At 44.1% G+C, this 22374-nt stretch overlaps 2 long non-coding RNA genes across 3 annotated transcripts in view; one reads left to right on the plus strand and one right to left on the minus strand.

Annotated features, from left to right (window-relative positions):
* Window positions 1-9845: 9845 nt before the first annotated feature.
* Window positions 9846-17330, minus strand: LOC109488780. 2 transcript variants are annotated; one of them, XR_002141673.2, is made up of 4 exons: window positions 17309-17330; window positions 16781-16877; window positions 13868-14086; window positions 9846-10006 (listed from the first exon to the last, which is right to left on the minus strand). It is a non-coding gene; the product is annotated as an uncharacterized LOC109488780 (long non-coding RNA). The 2 variants fall into 2 exon arrangements; XR_004627395.1 differs by lacking the exons at window positions 16781-16877; window positions 17309-17330 and adding an exon at window positions 17114-17228.
* Window positions 16350-22374, plus strand: part of LOC105235015 — a 138344-nt gene continuing 132319 nt past the window's right edge. The window contains exon 1 of the long non-coding RNA XR_004627394.1: window positions 16350-17481. This is a non-coding gene — a long non-coding RNA (uncharacterized LOC105235015). The remainder of the gene's footprint in view (window positions 17482-22374) is intronic.

Here is a 22374-nt window from a genome sequence, read left to right on the forward strand (position 1 = left end):
AAGCCCGATGAGGAACTCCTTTCCGGAACGTTGTGATCACACCCTAATCCAAAGACAGGCACTTAATGACTTCGTCACTCAGGCGCCCCGGGCTGTGGGCTTCTTGATTTTTCAGCCTGCCTTCTGGGGGAGGGGCCTGCCGGCCGGTACCCAGACAACCCTGTTTGGGTAGAGTCTCCGTGTCCTTTGCAAGGGGGAATGGGGATGGGCACCCTGTGAGCCGGTTTTTCAGGGCTTTTGTTCTCTGGCGGCTTTCCCTGGCGGTTTGCTGTTTCTCTTCTGAGAGTCAGAGCAGCAGCGGCCGAATCTCAGCCTCTGTCACAGAACAGAGGGATTGCGGCCCGTTCTCCACTGATGTTCTGGCCACTTTAACTCTGTTACTGTTGGTGCTGCTCAACCCTGCAGCATCCCGGGATGTGCGCCCCACACCCGGCGTCCCAGCCCTCACTTCCAGGGCCGGAGCGTCTCTGTCCTTTGTGTTTCTAATGCCGCCAGCCGCCAGCCAGCCCGTGCGAGCTCCCGGTCTCAGTCTGGATCCAGTGAGCACACTGGGATTCTGGAATTCTGTGAGATGTCTGGTGGCACGCGCTCCCGGCTCATGGTCTCAGTCTGCTGTCTCGCGGGTGCAGGTCCGCAAGTCTGCCCGCTCCCCACCCCCCAGGTGGCTACCGCTTCCCGGCACCCAAACACGGCGGCTCCCTCCCCCTTCCGTTTATCTTCCGATATCTGTGCGCGGTTTCACAGCTCCCCGCTTCTTACCTCGATACTCAGCACTGGAGATGTTCATTTGTAGAGATCCAGATGTATCTTCCTGAGTCTCAGGTTGATTCCGTGGGTGTTCAGGCTGGTCTGGTACCTATCCAGCTTGAACTCAGGGGACCGGCTGAAAAAGGGGTCCCCTACTCCTCTGCCATCTTAACTCTTCCCTGTGCTGGGTTTCTTATTTCACGTCATGACCCCTATACCTCTTAATGGATTATGGTGCTAAACAGAATATAATGAACATACGTTAGTGTTCCTTTGTAACTCAGAATCATAATTGTGAACCCTAAATATTTTGCTTGCTATAACCTAATGTTGTCTTTCTTCCAATATTAATAATAGCTATTATTGACCGAGTACCTACTGTCAGGAATTCTGATATGCAATATTCTTATTTTAGCTTATTAACAATCTTTGATTTTTACAGGTGAGAAAACACAAGGTAATTAGCTGGCAGGACTGGATTTGAATAAAAGATGGACACCAAGTTGGGTTGACCAACTCATCCCAGTTTGCCTGGGGCTTTCCAGTGTTAATGCTCAAAATCCTGAGCCCTGGGAATTGTGTCAGGCTCAGGGGAACTGAGATTGTTGGTCATCCTGCAAGTCCAGAGTCTTTCTCTTTCTTGTTTTAAAATTATTAACAACAACAACAACAACAATAGTAATCAGCCATTTCCATGGCTTGGGATCCATTGCTCTTCAGCAGGTCAGTTACATCATCTGCCGGTGGGTTGTCTGAACTTACCAAAGCCTGGACTGACGGCAAAATTGTAAACATCTGCGGGCCTGTACGCCACTTATTTTTCAACATATTAACAGATAGTCTTCTCAGTCGGTCTCTATTAGGATGGTGATTTTTCTGTGTGAAGCATACTTTAGGAACTCCCTTTGCTGGTTCTACATTGTGTTCATACCTCCAGCACGGAGCACCTCAGAACTCACACCTTGACTTGCTTTTCTGTTTACATACTTGCATGAGGGCTCATCTGCTCCCATGACTGTAAATCTCATCCATGTGCACCAATGCTTCCTACATATACATAGTCAGTGTGGATTCTCCCCCGCACTCCTGACACCGATGACCTCCTGGACATCTCTTCTTGGAGGTAGAATCGTCATCTGAAACTTAAAATATCTCTAAGTGATTTCCTCATATTTCCTGGAAAATCTGCTTCTCTCTGAGCCTTCTGCATTCCCAAATGGCACTTCCATCCTTCCAGTTGTTCAGGTCAACATTAGAGTCATCATCGACTCTTCTTTTAATGTTTTCCACTGTTTAAAATCTGGCAAATCCTCCAAAATGCATCCAGACTCTGACTACCTCTCACTACCTTTGCCCTAAGAACACTCTGGTCCAAGCCAGGTCCCACTTGGTTTAGTGCCATAGCCTCTTAATTGGTCTCCTTAATTCCATTCTTGCCCATTGATAGTCTATTCTCCGTAAAAATCCAGTGTAAAAATCCTCTTAAAACACGTGTTGCATTGCTCTCAGCTCAAAGCCCACAGATAGCTCTCTGTTTCACCCAGAGGGAGAGCCCAGCACTCAGGATGGTCTTGCGTTAGGTGATGCATGACCCCATCCCTGTCCTGATTCTCTCTAGTTCTCTGGCTTCCCTGCTCCTTGGAAACGCCAGGTATGGTCTTTGTTATTCTCTTTGTCTGGAAAGTTAATCCCCTGATTATCTGGAAGCAGGCCCGACTCCATAATCTACAGGGCCCTGTACAAAATGGAAATGTGGGGCTTCTTACTCAAAATTCATGAAGGTTTTCAAAACTGGGACAGCAGAGCATAAACCCAAGTACAGGGCCCTTCTAAGCATGTGGCCCTTGTGAAAGTCCGAAGGTCTCCATCCCTCAACAGCTTCAGGACTTCGTTCAAAAGTCATCTTCTCGTTGAAGCCTCCTGTCCTGACCACCCTCTTCAAAACCTCAGCGCCTACCTCCCCACCTGAAGCTCCGTACATACCCTCCATGATTTCCTTTTCCTCTTGAGCTTTTCTTACCTGCAAACACATGTGCAGTTTACTTACTTATTTTGCATTTTCTGACCTCTCCTTGCATTTGAATAGGTGAGGTCTGGGGTTTTGTTTTGGTCAAAGTTGTATTCCCGGCCCCCTCTCGCCCCCCGCACTTGGAACTGTACCTGAAAGAAAGAATGAATGAATACATTGATTCTGTGGTCTTCTGGTAGACATAGCCAAACTTTTAAATCCATTCTTTAGAGCGAAAATCCTGTGGACTTGCAGTATTTGTATAAAAATAACACCTTGGGGCGCCTGGATGGCTCAGTTGTTAAGCGTCTGCCTTTGGCTCAGGGCGTGATCCCGGTGTTCTGGGATTGAGCCCCACATCAGGCTCCTCTGTTGGGAGCCTGCTTCTTCCTCTCCCACTCCCCCTGCTTGTGTTCCCTCTCTTGCTGGCTGTCTCTGTCAAATAAATAAATAAATAAAATCTTTAAAAAAAAATAACACCAGTCGCTGGCATTTCCTTCATTTTTTGCCCAAGGACATGCTTGGACCACAGAACAGCTGGGCCATCTCGCCTTCCAGAATTCGGGCTCTCCGCATGCATGTTGGCCTGTCCACTTCTGCCTCTCCTTATACGGTTCTAAAGTTGCTGTTTTTTGACTTCTTGGTTCTCTTTTCCTTTGAAAAGTAACATTATAGATAATATTATGGTTTGGAATTCAAGAGTTACAGAGTGAAAGGCCTTCCGTCTCTTGCCCTGTCACCTTATTCCGTTCCAAAGATAATAACAAATATTATCTTTCAGGCCCTCCTGTGAATCCTCCCAGAGATACTCCATGCAGAGACTGTGCTAGTGAATATTAGTGTGATGCATAGGTTCGCCCCCTTTACTTTTCACCAAATGATTCGGTGACAGTGCATGAGAATGGGACCATTTCTGTCTCTGTTTTGATCAGGGTTCCAAGACTCTGGTTCCAAACACTCCCTGTTTTTCAGGGAGCTGGCAGAGCACCTTTGCAGTACTTGGAAAAGAGTACTGAGAACTGGTTTTCCAAGTCTCAAGCCTTTGCCAATTAGGCTATAAAACAATTTGGAAAGGCAAAGGTGGAGTCAAGATTGACTAAGAGCTTTTGCCTGGGACCTTGAAGTCACACCCATTCCTACAGGGAAGCGTGCTTTTCCCTCACCTTTAGCCTCTGGCTGAAGGTAGTTCTCAAAGGGAGGGGGATTCCCCACAGGGGATGTTGGCAATGTCTGCAGCCATTTGGAGCTGTCAGGATTGGGGAGATGCTGCAGGGCTCTGTGGGAGAGCTGTTGCTAAACGTGCTGTGCATGGGACCGTCTCCACAAGGAGCACCAAATCCAAGCACCAAATCCAGGGCTTCAAATGTCACCAGTGTCGAGGTTGAGGAACACTGGCCCAAGGAGGGGTTTCTTTGGGACCACCTGAGGAGTGGTGAGATGTCTCTTGCAGTTGGCGGACACACGGCACTGTTCTTTGGCTCACATGTGGTGGCTGAGGCTGGCTCGTTGTGCTCCCGCTGTGTTTGATAAAAGGGTGTGTCAGGGATTCTTGTGGAACCAGATAAGGACTGTGATAGCAGAGCGGGACTGCTTCCCGCAGAGAAGAGTGAGCTCAGGGTAAGAGCCTGGAGGGCACTGCCAGAAACCATGGAGGGGCGCCTGGGTGGCACAGCGTAGTTAAGCCTCTGCCTTCGGCTCAGGGCGTGATCCCGGCGTTGTGGGATCAAGCCCCACATCAAGCTCCTCCGCTATGAGCCTGCTTCTTCCTCTCCCACTCTCCCTGCTTGTGTTCCCTCTCTCGCTGGCTGTCTCTATCTCTGTCAAATAAATAAATAAAATCTTAAAAAAAAAAAAAAAAGAAACCATGGAGTAAAGGAAGCGGTCAGAAGTGCTTATGCCAAGGGAGCCACAGGGGAGCTATCTCCAGCCCTGGAGCTGTGGTGTGTGGTTGTCTTCGAAAAACCTCCCAAAGTACTTGAGCAGAAAGCCTGGCAAGCTTCGACAGCTCTCAACATTATTAGTCACATGAGTCTGGCTGTCTCTGCAATGGCCCATAGAGAATACAACCCAAAGCTCACAAGAAAGACCCTGCTTGATTTGGCCCCTGCTGACCTCTCTAATTTCATCTTCCATTGTTTTACTCAAGTCACGTAGACCTCGGGCCTTTGCACTTGCTTTCCCCACCACCTGGCATGCCCTCCCCACCACCTGGCATGCTCCCCACCACCTGGAATATCCCTCCTGCCTGCACCTTTGCATCACTGTTTCCTCTCTTCATTTGAGTCTCTGTGCAAAAGTCACCATCTCAGGGAAGCCTTTCTTGAACAGCCCTTCTAAAATAGGCAAATCTCTGTTTAGTATCTCCTGTGCTTGCTTTATTTCTCTTCAGGGCACTCAGTACCTGACCTTTTGTTACATGCATTCACTTACTGTCTCTCTCATCCATGTAATATAATAGCCCTACAGGAAGACTTCGTCTTTATGTTCCCAGGACCTGGGGCCATTTCAGCATTTGGTAGGTGTCCAATAAATATTTGTCGAGTAAGTCAATGAATGAATATCTGGGCGATGCTGCTGTGGTTTGCCGAGCTGTTTGATTTGGCTTCAGGTCTGTTAGTGGAGTCTTAGCTCTGCTTGAAGGCCGTCTCTGCCGTCGGCAGCTCTGAGCCTGTCCATTCTCTGACACACTCTCCCCTATCACGTTCCCTAGCCCTGGAGCAAAAGACAACCGCTCACAGGAAGAGGAAGACCAGGCCACCCCCTGCACATAGCTTTTCAGGGAAAAAGCTAGCTAGGACCTTGACCAAAGACACCCCTCCCTGTTTAAAGATTCAAGTGAAAAGTTTGTGAATGAAAAGAGGGTAACAACTGTCTTCGTCCTTTTGTTTTTTTAAGTCAAGAATGTCTGTGTCTTATTTATATTCTAGTTTGAGACAGATGTATTTTTAAATGAAAAATAGATATTTATTGTTGCTGTTTTGAAAAAGCGAAATGAGGGGCACAATGAAATAAGATTGTCCACAAATCTGTTATTCAGATGTTGTCATTATTATTTTAAAGATTTATTTTATTTATTTTAGAGAGAGAGACAGAGACAACAGCAGGGAGAGAGGGAAGAGAGTCTGAAGCGGACTCTACTCTGAGCCCAACACAGGGCTTGATCTGACGACCCTGAGATCATGACCCTAAGATCACAACCTCATCCAAAACCAAGAGTAGGATGCCTACCCAACTGCACCATGCAGGCACCCCCAGACATAATTATTTTAATGTTCGGTTTACACTAGTACTCTCTTGTTTTTTAAATGCATGTAGAAGAAAATATATGTGAAAATGGCATCATATTAAACAATATATCAAAATGACATATACTCACAAGTACTGCCACCTCATAATTTTATGGATGTATATTGTAACATTGTGTGGAGGGAACCACTGTTAATTTTCTTCTAATTCCCTCCCAAAACAAAACAAAACCTATACACATGAATCTTAACTATCATCTATGGATTTATCTGCCTATCTAACATTGCACCTATGTATCTATGAGTTAGTTTATCCAATATTTATTACTTTTCTATTTTTTTGTATCTTTCTATCTTTCTATGTAATCTGTGTATCTTTGTATTCATTCATCTGTCCTATCTTTCTATCATCTATGTATGTATGGGTCTTTCTCTCTCTATGCATTTATCTCTCTAGGTATCTATGTAGTCAAGGTAGCTATCTTTCTATTTATGCGTCTATCATATATCAGTGTGTTTATGTATCTACCAGTTATCCATATATTTATTGATCTTTCATCTATTTTTGTATCTCTCTCTTTATCTACATATTATCTATTCGTCACCCATCTATTTATGTATAAATATATATACATATGTGTGCACATACCCATTTTCATCTGTCTCTGTTCCTATCTTTCGTTTTTATTTACACACAAGATTTTCGGCTCTGCACACTTTGGCACCTTGTTTCCTTCGCTTCGCGCATCTTAGAGACCTTCTGCATGAGCACTTCAAGATCTATTTTGGTCTCTTCTTTGATGATGGCATTGTATTCATCACAGGGGTGTTCAGTAATGCCTTTAGAATTTCACTTGTCCTTATTTCATTGTGCTCTATAATGTACATAATATGTGCACGCACGTGTGCGTCCACACACACACACAATTTAGATACTGCCCATGTCAAGAAATAGAACACTGCTACCACCCAAAGGTCCCCAGTAGATTCCTACTCAATTACAGCCTTATCCCTACCAACTAGAAGCCACTTCATCTTGATCATTGTGATAACAATTTTCTTGCATTTAAAAAATTTTACCATCTATGGGTGCATTTCCAAATAAGACGATTTATTTTTCTGTTTATGAACTTTAGTCAGATGAACCGTACTTTATGAATTTTGTTGTTTCTTCTTTTGCTCAATGTTATATTTACGAGGTTTACACATTGTGGCATGGAGCTGAGTATATTCATTTTCATTGCTCTGTGGTAGTATTTCATTGTATAACTAAATCCCACTTTTAGAAAAATCAGTTCTAATGATGGTGGACATTTGGAGTGTTTCCAGTGTGGGCCTATTGTAAAAAAATGCTTTTATGAACATGCTTATAGACGTATTTTGATGCTCATGTGCACCAGTCCTTAAAGATATATTTCTAGGACTTGAAGTTCTAGGTCATGGGTGCATCAGCTTCACTAGGTAGGGCTGGACTGTTTCTAAATATTAGCACCCATTCCTCCCCACACCCCCAAGCAGTGAAGATTTCCTATTGCTCAGCAATCTTGCCAACAGTTGGTGTCACCAGGCGTTTAAATATTTTTACAAGTTTCCTGCTGATGGTCAATCTAGTCTCTCTCTCCTTCTCTCCCCTCTTAATTTTGTTTGTTTGTTTTCTTGCTATTACGAACACTGTAAGGAACCCAACCTCATAGACTATCCTGGCAAGCGTTGGTAAATATGCCTATAGTATGCCTCCTTCTTAGTGAAATGCTAAGTCAAGGTACTGTACATGTTGATAGCTATGGTCAAATATTCCTCCCCAAGAGCTCTTCAGTTTATGTTCCCACAGTAGAAAACAGGAGCCTATTTCCCCACATTTTCAACAACATTGGCTGTCATCAAATATTAAGTGTTTGTCAGTGTCATAGGTATTTCATTTTTGTTTTGATTTGCACTTATCTGGTTATTAGAAAGTTTTAATATGTATTCATTTGGATTTAATGGCTGAAATTTTTTTTCTTTAAAAACTGCCTGTTCTTATCTTTAGCACATTTCCATACTGGATTGTTATTTTTTTCTTATTAACTAATACAGGCTTTTTATCACTTAAGGAAATTAGCCCTTTGCTGCCATATATTGTAAAGATCTTTTTTCATTTAACACCGGTCTTTGGGCTTTTTTCAGGCTACTTCTATTCCATTAAAAAATTATGTATTTAAAATTACCAGTTGTTTGCTTTCCGGCCTCTAGGTTTTTATATCCTTCATAGGAAGGCCTTGTTCCTACCTGCACTCATGCTTTCTTTTTGAAATTTTATGGTTTATTTTATGTTCAACTCCTTGATACATGTTAAATCTTTGGTAATTTGGGTTTAAATCTTTGAGGCACCAAAAAGGAAGGACTGCAGCAAGAATCTAGCTTTTCCTTGCTAACAGTTTGTCAGTGGATCCATGTTTTTCCTCCTTGTTTAGAATGTCACCTTTACCAGAAAATAAAACGCCATATGTATTTGGGTCTATTTTGAAATTCTCTATTTTGTTTCACTGATGTCTATTTTTTGCCCCCAGTATTAAAACAGTTTTAAATTTTGCTCACTGCCTGGGTTTTACTGAGCAAAGGCATTTTTTTTTTCCTTAACCAAAAAGTCAAAGCCAAACAGGCACAAAACACACAGGTACTAGGAGTGCACCTAAGCAAGGTTGTGTGGGAAAAATGTTACTGTGTGGCTATTGGCACAGAGGATAGTGGGCTGTAGGTCCCAGGGGTACAAAGGTATAATGTTCTTGTAGATTCTTGATTAGGAAGAAGTGCTCTGTATACACACAAAACTGCAAGTTAGGCAAATAATATATATTAGGCCCAGTATCTTGAGGCAAAGTCTGATTTCATTTGAAATAGTAGGGTACCTCGTGACTAGTTGATTAGTTATTCTTTATTTTAAATGGTTAACAGTGCAACCAAGCTGCAGGCATCTGGTTTCCAGTGGCTGTGGGAAGGAGGTGAGCCGTGACCTACTTCACAGAAATGGGAACTGATATAGTGAAACTCTGGCTATCTCATACCCTCAAGAAATGGCTCTGTTTTCTGGAAAGAATAAGGCCTTTAAATAACACAGTATACTTTATTTTTACTATTTTGAATGGCGACCTCTGTCAAATGCATGAGAGCCGTCCCTGTCTTATTTCTAGGGTTTTCATTACCGGCATTCAGGCACAATTGTTCAATCAATCAGGTAGGACAGGCAAGCAGCAGTTCCCAGGGCCAGCTGAGCCTTCTGTCCTTTCCTGCAGCAACCACTTCTGGACCCTTTCTATATTTGATTTTTCTGATGGTTTCTTCCTTATCTCTGTGTTTTATGTGTGTGTGCTGCTCCTTGAGATATCAGTTGTAGATATTGCTTCTTGAAGGTACGCATGCTATGACAGTTGATTTTCATCACCCTGTACCCACCCCCTCTCCACCCTGTACAGTTAAGTATCCTTCCTTCTCCTTCCGTGATGGCCTGTGTGCCGTGTGCTCCCGCCCCCTCTGCTGGGACTCCTTAGGCCCTCCGTTGTCATGTCACTCTTCGGAATCTTGGCTTTGCAGTACATCCGTCCCCAGGGCTTAGCCTTGCTGGTCCCAGGATATTCCTGGAAATTCCACTGTGGCCCGTGTGCAGTCCTGTGTGCCTCCCCCCACCCTGCAGAATGCTCCAGGCGCTGGGGCCTGACTGTCCCTACTTCTCTCTCTTCCTCTTTGCTGGTGCCCTTACCTTATCAGTGACCCTCTTTCCACAGGAGCCACTTGTCAGGTTCTGGGCCATCGATATTTTCCTAACCTTTGTCCCCAAGGCTCTGTGCTTGGCCTTAAGATCCATTTTGAACATGCGCAGGCCCTTCCAGTGCGCGGCGCCTGGGGAGTGATCTCATCTCAGAAGGCATCTTCTTGGCTCACTCAGCATCATGCTCAGATGTGTGAAGTGCGACAAGCAGCACCCCAGGTGTCCCTGGTGACCCTGGACTGTCATCGATTGTGGGAACACCTGTGGAAGGGAGGGAGGTGGATGGCTGTGAGAAAGCAGCCTCATGGGCAGATACTTGATGGATTATACTAAGCTGTAGCCCCTCAGAGGGGCGGATAGGGTGTAGGGTCCTAGGTTGGAAGTGGGAGGGGTACCAGGTGGGGTTTCCAAGGGGAGCTCCCAGGGCACACCTCCTTTCTAGGGACCTGCAGGCCTGCTCTAAAGGCCACGTTGAGCCATTCCCAGAGGTTATGGAAGGATCAGAAGAAGGTGATGCTGTCATAGGGCCAAGGTGGGCCCACGTGGCCTCTAAGGGACTCACAGTTCAGGAGGGGAGAAAGACTCATAAATAAGTAATGACAGCACAGGTATTAAATGCTCTGGGAGGATGCTTTGAGAGTGCAGACTCAAAGCATCCTAACAGCCCTCTCTCCTGACTTTCTCATCCCTCAGGTGGTAAAAGCCCAAGGCTTGCAAAACCAGTTTTCAGGAACCTCCCCTTTCCAGGCCAGCTTCACTATGTGGGAGTGGTTGGTACTCAGCAAAGACAGTAACACGTTTATTGCCTCTGGGAGGAACTGGTAGCTGGAAGCAGGAGTGGAAGGAGAGGACTTCCACCTGTGAATGTTTGGATTTGAAACCTCTGTTACCCATAAGCATAAATGTACTTAAAAATACAGCCAAGAATTACCAAAAACACTTTTCAAAGTGTCAGGTGGGGGACTTCATAAGGGGAGGCAGTGTTGCAGAAAGGAGGAACTGAATGAACAGACTCAGGGTCCGGGCACCGTGCAAGATTATCAGGGGAGATTAACATCTGCAGGCACCTTTTCTGCGCCAGTGTAGACAGGGTGGGAAGGGTATGATTGGCTATTTCCCAAGACAGGTGGTCTGCTGCGTTGCAGGTCCACTACTGATTCCCTACTGATTCAATTCATACAGGAAAGGCAGAACAAATGTCTGATTCTTTCTCTTTGTTTACCATTTCTCAATAATATGTTCTTCTCTTATCTACCAAAGGTGATCAAAAAGGTTTTTTTTTTTAATCAAATAGGTTTTTAAAAAGTAATTTAAACCCATGGATCTAAATATAGTGGATGCATTGCAATTGATTGCAAGTGTGGTTCTTATTGATGCTCTGGTTGTTACTTCTTCACCAGTGAATGCCCCTGAATCCCGTTTGTATAACCCTAATTGTCATTTTCTGCAAGGTGTTATGCATTCCTTATTATCTTTCCTGCCTCAGACCTGGAATCAGCCATTTCTTCAAGAAGCCATGATTTCTTTCTTTCTTTTCTTTTAAAGTAGGCTCTACACCCACTGTGGAGCCCAACGTGGGGCTCAAACTCACGACCCCGATCAAGACCTAAGCTGAGATCAAAAGTTGGACACTTAACCAACTGAGCCACCCACGTGCCCCAGCCATGGTTTCTTTTAATGATAAATATATTTCAGGCAATATTGGCACTAAACGTGTTCACTGATACTGAGTTGACCATGGCCTCTTGGCCTTTTCAGTGGACAGAGCAAGGGAATATTTTAGATAAAATACCTCACAAGTTAATACTCATACTTCTCTATTTCAAACTCAGCATCACAAGATTTTAACTTAGCTTCTTATATTTGTGTCGCCTTTCTTTGTCACCAAGAACCCTGGTTCTCAAGAATGGTGGGGATATGACATAAGCACTCGTTTGCCATTCATATACTTCACATATAAGAGTCTCACTGTCAGTCAAGTTCTGTTAAATATTTCAGCCTGATCTCAAAGATGCTGTATGGAATTAAGGGAGGGGTCTTTATTCATGCCTCTAACACAGTAGAAGAAGGTTAGAAACAGATTGTCCTGCCTCCCTGAGGCCAGCATGTTGGCAGGATCCTGGGATTTGGGGAAGTGGTTTGGACCCATAGAAGTGGTTGGTGGCGAGGCTGTGTCAGTTCATGAAGCAACAGAGATTGTTGGTCTGGAATTGGGTGACAAGGTGATGAGACCAAAGTTCTTCCCAGATATATTCTATGGAAACTTTTTATTATATAGGTGAGGGCCTTCAAGCCAGGAGACATTTGGATTCCAGTTACAGTAAGCATTATGCTGTAGGTATTTGCCAAACAGCCACAGACCTGGCATCTCACTTGGTCCTGACAACCGTGTAGGATTCAGATACTCTGTACCTGTCTGCCACCTGATTCTTACAAAGCACTCTTACTTGTAGTCTCTCATTCAAGGGTCACATCCCATCACAGGAATAACACGAAGTTTTATTCCCTTACAATTAAATCAGTTTAACATATTTATGTCTCTGAACGTGAACTCTGCTTTCCTATTCCCTATACCTCTGCTTGTGTGGTTATCTTGGACAAAATCTCTTTTCCTGTCCTGTTTCCAGTCTGGACTCCTATTTAATCCCCATAGCTCCGCACAGAGGGCCTCTGTTGCCTTCCTCTGGGCCAGGGTGTGCATTCAAGCAGCACCAGCCTGGAGAAAGGGGTTTCTCAGATGATGTGAGGCGCATGGCTCACTCTTCTTTTCTCTTCTGGGGGGGGGTGTGTGTGTGACTGGAGCCCCACTTCAATGTGCAGGGCCTCAGGAACACCCCCAAAACATGGAGGCATCTGCATCTATTCCTAGGGTTTGCTGCTGTTTCTCAAGGAGAAAATAAAATATGCCTTTTCTCTCCCCCACTTCTCAAAGGTTTATTCTTACCTAACCAATCTTCTTTCCCCTCTTGGAAGGAGAGAGGACACTTTCTATCTGATGCAGGAAAAAGAGTGGGAGATCTTAGATTTTGCCTTAGGGCATATTTATGGATTTTTAGTTACATGCCAGTGAGCTGCATTTTCTAAATAACTCTACATTTAGGATAACCCCTAAAACAAACTGATTTTTGAAGAGGGGCAAACAGCAAAGGTATGGTGGCTGACATCCTCCTGGAGCTACTAGGAACTTTTTACAATAGTCTTCATTTTGAGGAAGACAGGAGAAGAAAACTCTCCCTTCGAGATGTCTGATCCTCCTGGGGGGCTCCTCATCCTCCCAGATGTGGGGAGGATGGAATCCAAGGTGGAATCCGAGGTGCCATGTTGGGACACAGGGGCACCGTATAGGTTGCCTCTTCTCAGAGGGGGGACAGTACCGAGGGCTTTGGAGAGAAGGACCCTTGTGGTTGGGTGGTGCTCTCCCAATTTCAACGCCCCCATTTGTATCCTCTGTAGAAGATCATATAATCTGGAAAACTCAGAATGACGCCACTCAGGACATTTGTGAGGGTGACCTGAAGCAAGTCAGCAGCCTTTCATCATGCGGTGCTGCCAGCCCCCAGCCTGACTGGTGGAGTGCTGAAGCTGGTGGATCCCCGCCACCTGCCTTGCTCAGCTTCCACCGAACATGGGACTCACAGGTTCGGGGGAGGAGCCACTTTTGCTTTCCAAAGCAGGGGGTTGCCAAGTAGAGGCCAGCAGTCAGGGACAACTGGGAGGAAAGGAATCTACCTTTGTAACAGTGAAAACTGAAAACTTCTGAAAGGAAAGAGGGACTAGGGAAATTAAAAAAAGACCACATATTGTAGAATGTAGAGGAAGACAGGAGTGTTTGTTTGCAGAGAGAACTTTCAAGGGCATTAAAGATGGAAGAGGCAGGGTACTCCTGCTAAACAGAGTTGCTTGTCACTCTGTGCCACCTTGTGGCCACTGTATCACTTCTGTCAACCGCCCCACCTCACTCCCTCAATATCTTTGATATTGCCTATTACCGGCACCTTTGAAAGTCACTTGGGTTGTGCCCACAAGCAGCGCCTAATTTCAGTGGTGGGTCTCAGGGCACTGATTTCTTTACCCCCACCGCGTCCTTGGCAGCACCGAAGGATCTGATGGCGGGATACTTACAGCTGTAGGAGAAACGGATGGGGGACAGATGGGGAGCTCGGCATCTCTTCCTCTGAGGCCGCTGCAGATGCTAAGAGGGTCACAGAGGAACTCGTGTGGGGGGATTTCCGGCATTATGATGACGATTCACAGCCATCCCTGTGCTGCAGTAGAGATGAAAACGGATTCTGATGTTTTCCCTGAAGTTTAATCAAAAGCTTGCTGGACACCAAGGACATCCTGTGGCAAGAAAGTGATGAGAGAAAAACTCTCTAAAGGCCTGGTATATACACGGAAAGATGTTTTATATTTCTTTCTCAGTCAACATGACTGTATGGAAACTCTGTTTAAACCCAAAGCCTGATTTATAGCCCGCTGTGCACACATGGTACATCTGCTTTGTGAATAGTAGCCTAGAGGAAAACCATCTTGTCCTTGAGATATTGATCAGTGCTCCCACTCCCTGCATTCTTTTGCGATAAAACTCATAATTCCTGCCTTTATGCTAATCTATAATCTTTTGAGCTTTTACAAGATGTAAAAAAGTATACATAACCGTCTAAAAACTCTTCATTCTCCAGAGTATTTTCTTCCTGTGAAGAGTGTGTTTCCTGGGCAGCTGTCCTAACTTGGGCTTAAATAAAACTCTCTTTCTTACTTTTAGAGATTCTAAAAGATTTGATAATTTGGTATCAACAAAAGGAAGAAGTGTGAGAAGTAGCCATGCCTCACTGTCCATACCCAAAGAATGATTCTGTCAGAGATGCTCACACTGCCGTGGTTTGGGATCATGGCTTGATAATAGTGATACTTCATACATATATGGCACTTTCAAAGCCAGGTCCTATTTTAAGCACTTTTTATATTATTGACCCATTTAATATTCACAACAACCCTATGAAGTTGGTTCCATTCTAGCTCCTTTTACAGACAAGGAGACTGAGACTGAGTAACTTGCTTGGGGTTGCCCAGATAGTGGGTGCCAGAGATGGGATTGAAATCCAGGAGTTGTGCTCATGACCCCCAGCATGCACTCTCTCCATTGCACCTGCATTCTGTTTAGGACATGGAGTGCAGATCTGCCTGTGACCTTTCGTGCTTCTTCGGGGTACCATGTTGCTTCTAGAGTAGTCTGCCCTACACAGCTGTGTCCCCTGATCAGGTGCTTTTGAGAGAAGGACTTCACTTCAACTCTCTCCATTCATCTTTTTGTTCTCCTCCAATACCTCTTTTTCAAACCCTCAGATGATACTGATTCAGGAATAAATGGGGAAGTCCAGAATATTTGGCATTTTAAAAAAGAATGGAAGAGCAGGAGTTAGGGAAGATAATTCCTATTCAATTCTTTCCTCCCAAAGACTTAGCAGGCAGAGAGCCATTTAGAAGGATACAAGGTAAAATCAAAGAACAGCACACACCAACCTGTCCATGTGGCAGAATGATACTGAGATTTTAAGACCAGTAGATCTGGGGTCTAGAAGTTAAGTCTTGCTCCTACCTTCAAGTGGCTTGAACGCCTGCAACAGAATCATCTAAATACTAACAGACAGAATGACTTAAAACATCAGTAAGGTGGATCAGCTGTACAAAAAGGGGAAGGAAAGAGTCAGGAAACCGTAGAAGCTAGATAGCTGCTGTGTTAGTTGTTAGAAAATTAAAGAGAGCCAGTGTTTCCAGCACTCTTCGCTCTGCTATCCAATTTCAGAGCTCTATAATGAAGACATTCAAAAATGAAACGAGAAATTCCCAAGGAGCAAATGGGGAAGAAACAGGGCAGAGCTGCTCAAGGAAGTGAAAATAGTTATAGTAACACTGGTTTCATAAGACAGACTGTGAAGGTAAGGCATTGATATAGCTCCATAACGGAAAAGAGAGACCTTTCCTTTCACTAATAATGTACCTGGAAAAATAATTCTATATATATAGTAAGCTCAGAATTACAAGAGCCTCTGTGGAAATCAGAAACAAACTTGGAAAAGAAGTAAGAACAGTATAATAATGTGAGCCGTGGGATATGACTCTGGTGAAACAGATGCAAAGCCTCTGGGAGAAAAGGACACCCAGCCAGATACACTGGCAGAAGAGAAGGGAGTGGGGGAGCACAGTGATTTGCAAGTACAATGATGTCACACATGCAGGGCTTTAAAAAAAAATCACTGTATTCCTCTCAGAACAGTATGCTTTCAGAAAAGACAAAGTCTGCACTGTTTAGAAGCAAAATGCCACGTCAGGTGCATTTAACGAAATAAACTGAAGCGAATCTAAAATAATTCTGATAAAGGATTGACCATATTCTGAGATTGTTCTGCTCAAGCTTCTTTTTTTTTTTTTTTTTAAAGATTTTATTTATTTATTTGACAGAGATAGAGAGCCAGCGAGAGAGGGAACACAAGCAGGGGGAGTGGGAGAGGAAGAAGCAGGCTCATAGCAGAGGAGCCTGATGTGGGGGCTCGATCCCACAACGCCGGGATCACGCCCTGAGCCAAAGGCAGATGCTTAACCGCTGTGCCACCCAGGCGCCCCTCAAGCTTCTTGGGGACAGTATCTTACACACTCTGAGTATTGATGGATGAGAATTCCTTCCTAAGCATTCAGGCATCTTTGCATCCTTTTTCTATGGAGTTGGGCCTCAGGCTGAGTCCAATCAACCCTAAGCCTGACAAATATACAGCCTGGATTTTCAGGGGCACGACTAACTTAAATCAGCCTGGACTTTCTCCACAAGTAAACAGCTTTTCAGTTTTATTATTATCATTTTTCCCCCATGTATCCTGAGGTTGGGCCAGAAAACAGTCATTCTACCCACAGAGCAGAAGCTTAGAGAATTTTCATTTTTTAAAAAAATCTGACTCAGCTGTGCCTTTCTTCTTCCAGAGTTTTCAAATACTTCCCCTCTTTTTCCCCCTTTGCTCTGCCCCACGATCTTTGTCCAACCTTTCTTCTTGAAACCCTAGTTCTTTTAGGAGGTCTCCCTAGACTGCAGAATACCAATCACTTCGCTGCATTTTTTTGCTGACAGTATTTTCTTCATCTGAAAAACAAACAAGCATTTTCTCCTTCAATTCGGAATCTTACTTCACCTGCATGCCCAAATCTTCCTTAAGCCCACACAATTACAGACTTTCATTTGACCTGCCGCAATTGTCCCCTCTCAGGGACAATTGTGACTTTTATAGGAATTGATTAATTATTGGGTTGTTCTGTTTTCCCATGTCAGGGAGCAAGCCCTAGACTGGGTGAACCGGACACCTCCAGCAGCCGGCTCACCTCAGCCAGGAGCGGCCTCCGCGGGCCTTTCCCACATCCCAGCACCCATCCAGGGGGCTCTCACGTGCTTGGGCTCCCCTGAAACCGCTCTCCGCGCCCCACACGAACCCCTGGCTGAGGGGCCCTCCCCTAACTGGAAGGCCGGGCTTTCATCACTAAGCCCCGTTTCACGGGGCGAGAGAAAAGCGTTCCCACCTGGTCCCGCCTCGGTTTTTCCCCCAGCCCCGCCCCCCGGCAGTCTGACCACTCAGCTTCGGGCTCTACATAGCAGCGCCTGATTGGTGTAGCACAGAGAGCGCGTCAGAGAGCGCGGAGCTCATTGGGCGGCCCCTCGGCGCGTCTATAAATGGGACGCCGAGGCAGCGCAGGTAAGCTCCCGGAGGAGATCGCGGTGGCTGTCAGGCTGGCGGGTTCCGGGGCGTTGTGCTGCTCATGCGGCGGCGGCAGCTCTGCGCGGGGCGGACTGGCTAACGGCATGCGCGCGGAGCTCCGCATTTTGGAGCCGGGGCCCCAGACCTGAAGTCCTTCACGCCCTTGAGACGTGGAGAGGCGATGGCTTCCATCGCCTTTCTGGGTCCGAGAGGGGAGCTCTATCTCAGCCGTTATCCTTGAAATACTTCCTTTAATTTATTTGTCAGCCTTAAAGCGAACATCCACCTGCCTTGACGTGGGCCTGCGAAATACTTGTAACTTATGGGTCATTATAATTGTTTAAGGAAACTCTGGAAACATTGGCGGTCAGCCCTCTTCTCGCTTCCCTACCTTTTCCGTGAGCAAAACGCGCTCCATGCTTGCTCCTCTGACGCTTGCTAGCAGTCTGTCTAGTTTTTGGCGTGCACAGGGCGCGTTTCTCCTCTCGTGGAGAGCTCACCTCACGAATCCTGGCCACACTCTGGAGCCTTCAGATGCATCAGCAGACGCGGAAGGAGTAAAGGGATATACCGAAGCCACTCGGTGGGACCGGGGCTGGCCACCCCCAAGGATCTTCCCCACCCGCTCATTCCTAATCGCCTTGGTTCATAGATAGCACACCTGGTTTTTCTTCTCAGAGGGTGGAGGGTACTGATGATGGAGAAGAGGAGGGATAAGGGGACATAAAGGGAAAGAGATTTGTTTATCATAGTTCTTTTCTGACAAATCTTTCTGAAGAGAAAGGTGCAAATGAGATTTTGTTTTGAATTATTAGAGTTTTTTGAAGAATTGTGTATTTTTGGCCCAGGTATCAGAGTAAAGAAGTATGTGCCGGACATTCTTGGATAACCTAAATGTAGACAAATGTCCCTTTCCCAAGAGTGGTTTTTAACTTCCTTTTTTAAATGTAATTTTTAAAAATTAAGTTTCTTTGCTTTAGAGCAGCTTTAGTTTCACAGCAAAATCCAAGTGCAGAGATTTCCCATGTGCCCCCTGTCTTCATCCATGCATAGCCTCCCCCATTAGCAACATTCTTCACCAGGTTGGTACGTTTGTTACAGTTGATAAATCTGTATTGACATGACATGATCATCCAAAGTCTGTAATTTACGTTAGGGTTCGCTCTTGGTGTTGTGCACTCTATGGGTTTGGATAAATTATGTATGTATTTAGTAAATAACCCCAAAGCATTTGGATCTAAGTTTGTGGAATGAGCAGGTTAATAGCGGTTGGCCCTAGTTTGGAATTTAAAATGGAGAAGGAGAACCAGGACTATTAAGTAATGTACTGGTTATGTAGTTTTTTGTTTTTTTTTTTTAAAGATTTTATTTATTTATTTGGGAGAGATAGAGACAGCTAGCGAGAGAGGGAACACAAGCAGGGAGTGGGAGAGGAAGAAGCAGGCTCACAGCAGAGGAGCCTGATGTGGGGCTCGAACCCATAACGCCGGGATCACGCCCTGAGCCGAAGGCAGACGCTTAAACCGCTGTGCCACCCAGGCGCCCCTGGTTATGTAGTTTTGAAGGCAGTCCTAAGATTAATTCCATAAACATTCTGAGCAATGTGGTAGTGCCACCGAGAAGCAGATAGATAGCTCCCGTGGGGACACCTTTGAAAGCAATCCTCTTATGGTTGTGTAAATTCTGATAATCAAAATTAATTCATCTTTCCTTTTTTTTTCTCTCTTCTGTCTTTGTTTCATTTTCACAAAGGATTTAGGGATGTGGCTTAATAGACTAATCTCAAAGATAGTTTAATATATAAATGTGAAAATATATAAGTGTGGCGTTTATTACTATTATTTTAGGCATTGCCAAACTCATTACCAAGGTTCTTAGTGATCACCACCTGCATCCTGTAATACTCAGATTAAAACAGGCTATAGGTATGTTACTGAAAAATTATGTAGGCCAAAATTGAAAATGTTGAACAAAATATTTTCCTGATGACTTTGGATTGTTATTTAGGAACTACTTTTAAAAATCTTCATTTCTGTTACTTTGAAATTAGTAGGGATTCCTAGTTCTCTCTTTAAAATTTTCTAATACTTATGTTGTTAATGAAATTACATTGAACCACATGAGATTGCCAGGATTTTGGCTTTATTTGGTCAAAAGAGTCAAAATTTGGCAATTTTGTGTGATTCAATCTAATATCTGAATAGGAAAAATTTTTACTTAAAAATAGTTTGAAGTTTATCTTTTTTTTGGAATATGTGATTACCTCCTAATGTATTGATTTTATAAGTTAAGATTTTATATATTGGGTTTACTTACAGAAGGATCCATTTAAAATTTACCAGACTTTTCTGTTTTGCACATGTGTGGTATGATATCCTGAGTAGAAATTCAGGAATTTAAGGGCAACTAGAAACCTTTCAGCACATGTCTTTCACAGCATTAACCACAATCCTCCCTGACAAGTTGGAGGTTACTGACTTTGAAACATAGCCAGTTGCTGAGAACCCAGTGTATATTCTTTTCATGACCCTTAAAAACTGGCCTGTTTCCTATTAATGATTTTTTGTTTTGTTTGAGGCATGCTATGGTCCAGTTTCCTGGTTAATTTCCAGATCTTCTGCCATTCTTTTGTACAACTCATTTTCTTTGTGGTGGGTCTCACCAAAAGATACCGTGTATGGAAAAGGGGCTTCTGGAAATTATCATGTTTCAGCAACAAAATTGTTTAAACATCTGACTATCATTTACAACCAACATCTCTGGTCTCATCCATGGAAAATATCACACATAGCAGAGAAAATTGAGGAGAGCTGGCAGAAGCTATCTGTTGTGTTTGCATTATGCACTGTTCAAATGGGTTCCTAGGAGATCTCAGGCCAAGGTTATTTTTTTCATTTCGATTTAACTTGTTGGGTGTGTTCCTTTCTATGGAGAGTGGAGGATCAGAGTCTGGTTTTGAAGGCGAACTTGAGAAATCAATTAGTCCAGCCTCCTCCTGTCTGGAAACTCAGCATCACAATGGACATAGAGCCTGGCTCCAAGGTGAGAGGAGCCTTGTCAACAAAATTCTTGGGCAGGCAGGGGGCATTCCTCTTGGCCCTTACCCTTGCTGATGTGTTTTGGTCCCAAGGGACCGTTGTTCTGCGGGCCCTGGAGAGGAGCTAACTCCTAGTGGTTTGAACAGTGGTTTGTCACCCTGGGGAGCCATTGACTAATCTGGTCCTATAAATTCTGGGTTAGGAACTTTGAATATGTCTTATTTTTAGGAGGTCACTGTCTTGTAGATTTCTCTAAGGCCACTTTTCTGGGGTTAGAAAAACTTTCTTTTTGATAAGAAAAACCTTCCAAGAAACCCTAGTTAGCCTGGAAGGAGCATCGGAAGCGGAATTGCTTTAATCTTAAGGTATGACCAGTCTTACTCACGGTGAAACTTCCCTCTGCTTTAAAGGTTTTGAACTCAGTAGGGAGGAGATACCATAGCCTTAGGAACGCAGCTCTGAGTGGAGCAGTAATAGACCCTATTTTCCTTAATGTAAGAAACGTGAAGTTCTCTGTTGAGCCTGATAAGCCATGTGCTTCTAATATCTAAATTATACTGTTATTAATGTAATCTGCAGGATGAAAACTTTGGGATAATTAGTAAACAAGTCACTCACCCGTAAGACACACAATCAGAAAAAATCAGGCTTCATTAGTTTCTTCACAATGTGAAACTCCGGGTTAATAATTACAGCTGTCTTAATTGAACATCAGGTGGCACTTTTCCGTCTATCAGTGGAGGAAGAAATAGATTTTGGTTTCATGCCCTTATCTTGTACTAATTAATGTACGAAATGTCTTTATTTACAAAAGCACGTCTGCATGTCTTTAAACGAGTGCTAGCCGATAGAAATGTAGGGCTTTCCACATAATTTAAAATTTTATAGTATCCCCATCAAAGAGTAAAAAGAAATAGGTGAAATTAATTTTAATAATAACTATTTAACCTAGTGGATCAAAAATATTATCATGTTACCATGTAATCAATATAAAAATCTTCAGTGAGATAGTTTATATTTTTATTTTTGTATGAAGTGTTAGGAATCTGGTGAGTATTTTACCTGTCCAGTGCATATCAACTTGGACTAGCCACGTTTCAAATGCTCAGTCACCACATGTGGCTGGCGACTGTTGAACTGGACAGCACAGCTTTAAACTGTTACTGTATCTGTAGTGAGGCAGAGGATTTTATAGGGGAGAGAGAAATAGGGCAGGAAAGGGGGGGGGGAAGAGCCCCTCTGGATACGGAGAATCCGTGGCACCAGATTTCCCAGAGTGTGCATTCCTCTGTTGGACATTTAACCTTTAAACCGAAAACATTGACTTTATTTAACACCCCAGCAGGAGACTGTGATTAAAACAAGAAAACAATCTTGTAGACTCAGTGTCTGCCCTAAACAATTTGAGCAGTGAGAACAGGTGGTTTTCGTCTGATGTAATCAGAAGGGACTTTGGGAATGGAACAGACAGAATTGAGTTCAAACCAGCCCCTGCTCTGTCTGGCCCGTGAGCTTTTGCAAATCTATAGCTTCATTGGCCTTTACCCACTCTAATAATGGGCACAAAAATGCTAGTCTTGCAGAGTTTTAGCGGGGATTAAATTAGATTCCTTATGTGAATGTACTTCATTCAGTCAGTGTGCGGTGTGTGGAAGTCTATCGGGGTTACCTGCCTCTTTCTCCATCTATTTTTCTCATCAGGACACTTTGTCTGACTTTTCTCCCCCTTCACTCCCTTTTTTAAAGTCTGAACTGATTTCCTGCTTAGCATTCCCAGAACCTCAATTTCTGCTGCAGCTCTGACTCGTAGGCCTGCTGTAATTGTTGTAAATATCAAAAACTTACTGTTGGA

This window comes from Ailuropoda melanoleuca, chromosome 8 (assembly GCF_002007445.2).
Source record: "Ailuropoda melanoleuca isolate Jingjing chromosome 8, ASM200744v2, whole genome shotgun sequence".
Lineage (NCBI taxonomy): Eukaryota > Metazoa > Chordata > Mammalia > Carnivora > Ursidae > Ailuropoda > Ailuropoda melanoleuca.